Below are 2500 nucleotides of genomic sequence, written 5' to 3'. Positions count from 1 at the left end.
TTTAGTTAAAGAAATAATTTGAAGCACAGGTCCTGTTGAGGATGCTTAGGGGTTACTGATCCCCCCTCAGTAGTTCCAAGGAATCAGTTGAAGTTTAAAAAAAAACATGTTCTGTAGTTAATTAGAACAGGAAACAAAAGGGACTTTCATAATAAGTGTGAGTGACTTTTTCTGATAATTTAAAGGGCATGGTCAGGGTATATATTCTGAGGATTAATTCTTAGACCTCCATCCCTCTTCATATCCCATTACATATTGTACAATTTTATATGTATGTTATTTTACTTTATTTAACATTTGTTCTGGGTGACGTCCCATCACATCATCATGATATTTCGCTCCCTCTGGGTGAAATCCTAGCATGTTATCATCTCTCCCTCAAAATGTATGTTTTACATTGTTACATATGCACATGATCATGTGATAGGCATTTTTATTCACATGTGAAAATAATGTAAACAGTTTATAGAGGCACAGAGCGACATTGCGCTTGGAGAGATCTCGCGCTTAGTCATGGTGCGAGCTTGTTATCCAGCTGGCAGGAATGTTATTACACAAAATTAAGTCCCAGCGTGAATGGATTAACAAAGGAAAAGGATAAACAGGGAATTTAAGAGCCTATATATGGTCTAAATTAATCATTAACCAATATTAGCTTGGTTGTTATCTCATTCCTACTTTCCCGTAAAAGAAGTTAGTGTTTTCATCATTGAGTTGTATCTATTTCATGAATTACTTGTCAAATGGAACTGAGTAAGTTTTTAAAATGTGTTGAGATAAAGTCAGAGAAATGAAAAGGTTTATTCAATACACATTACTCAGAGTTACTAATATTTGTTAGTGGAATGCAGATGATATATGTTGTTAATTGTTATAGATTTAATCTATACTTGTAGCAGCTATGCATGTATTCAAATGTACAAAGTAGGCACATTTTAATATAGGTGTAAATGATTAAGGTATGAGTTTATTATCTCTCTCTGAGTCTCTCTCTCTCTCTTTGAGTCTCCCTCTCTCTCTATGAGTCTCCCTCTCTCTCTATGAGTCTCCCTCTCTCTCTATGAGTCTCCCTCTCTCTCTATGAGTCTCCCTCTCTCTCTATGAGTCTCCCTCTCTCTCTATGAGTCTCCCTCTCTCTCTATGAGTCTCCCTCTCTCTCTATGAGTCTCCCTCTCTCTCCCTCTCCCTCTCTCTCTGTGAGTCTCCCTCTCTCTATGAGAGTTCCTCTCTCTCTATGAGTCTCTCTCCCTCTATGAGTCTCCCTCTCTCTCTGTGAGTCTCCCTCTCTCTCTGTGAATCTCCCTCTCTCTCTGAGTTCCTCTCTCTCTGAGTCTCTATCTCTCTATGAGTCTCTCTCTATGAGTCTCCCTCTCTCTCTATGAGTCTCCCCCTCTCTCTATGAGTCTCCCTCCCTCTCTATGAGTCTCCCTCTCTCTCTGTGAGTCTCCCTCTCTCTCTGTGAGTCTCCCTCTCTCTCTGTGAGTCTCCCTCTCTCTCTACCCTCTCTCTATGAGTTCTCCTTCTCTTCTCCCTCTCTCTCTATGAGTCTCTCTCTCTGAGTCTATGATCTCTCCTCTCTTATCTCCTCTCTCTATGAGTCTCTCCCTCTCTCCTATGAGTCTCCTCTCTCTCTCGAGCTCCTCTCTCTAGTCTCCCTCTCTCTATGTGTCTCCCTCTCTCTAGTTCCCTCTCTTATGAGTCTAGAGCTCTCTCTCTCTCTCTCTCTCTATGAGTCTCCCTCTCTCTCTATGAGTCTCCTCTGAGTTTCTCTCTCTATGAGTCTCCCTCTCTATGAGTCTCTCTCTCTCTCTATGAGTCTCCCTCTCTCTCTATGAGTCTCCCTCTCTCTCTATGAGTCTCCCTCTCTCTCTATGAGTCTCCCTCTCTCTCTATGAGTCTCCCTCTCTCTCTATGAGTCTCCCTCTCTCTCTATGAGTCTCCCTCTCTCTCTATGAGTCTCCCTCTCTCTCTATGAGTCTCCCTCTCTCTCTATGAGTCTCCCTCTCTCTCCCTCTCCCTCTCTCTCTCTTTCTCTGTCTCTCTCTCTCTCTATCTCCCTCCCTCTCTCTCTATGTCCTCCCTCTCTCTCCCTCTCTCTCCCTCTCTCTCCCTCTCCCCTCTCTCTCCCTCTCTCTCCCTCTCTCTCCCTCTCTCTCCCTCTCTCCCTCTCTCTCCCTCTCTCTCCCTCTCTCTCCCTCTCTCCCTCTCTCTCCCTCTCTCCCTCTCTCTCCCTCTCCCTCCCTCTCTCTCCCTCTCTCTCCCTCTCTCTCCCTCTCTCTCCCTCTCTCTTCCTCTCTCTCCCTCTCTCTCCTCTCTCTTCCTCTCTCTCCCTCTCTTCCTCTCTCTCTCTCTCTCTCTCTCTCTCTCTCTCTCTCTCTCTCTCTCTCTCTCTCTCTCTCTCTCTCTCTCTCTCTCTCTCTCTCTCTCTCTCTCTCTCTCTCTCTCTTTCTCTTTCTCTGTCTCTCTTTCTCTTTCTCTTTTTCACTTTTTTTTTCTTTTT

The 2500-nt window shown here is 44.2% G+C and overlaps 1 protein-coding gene across 7 annotated transcripts in view; it reads left to right on the top strand.

Annotated features, from left to right (window-relative positions):
- The window catches only part of LOC122254524 (uncharacterized), a 27831-nt gene that overhangs the window by 19063 nt on the left and 6268 nt on the right, over nt 1-2500 (top strand). The gene's annotated exons all lie outside the window — the stretch shown is intronic.

Source organism: Penaeus japonicus, unplaced genomic scaffold, assembly GCF_977035675.1.
Source record: "Penaeus japonicus unplaced genomic scaffold, GWHDUDI00000001_assembly GWHDUDI00000010, whole genome shotgun sequence".
NCBI classification, from domain to species: Eukaryota; Metazoa; Arthropoda; class Malacostraca; order Decapoda; family Penaeidae; genus Penaeus; species Penaeus japonicus.
Note: the sequence above shows the minus strand (reverse complement) of the source record. Positions and strands in the feature narration are given on the sequence as shown.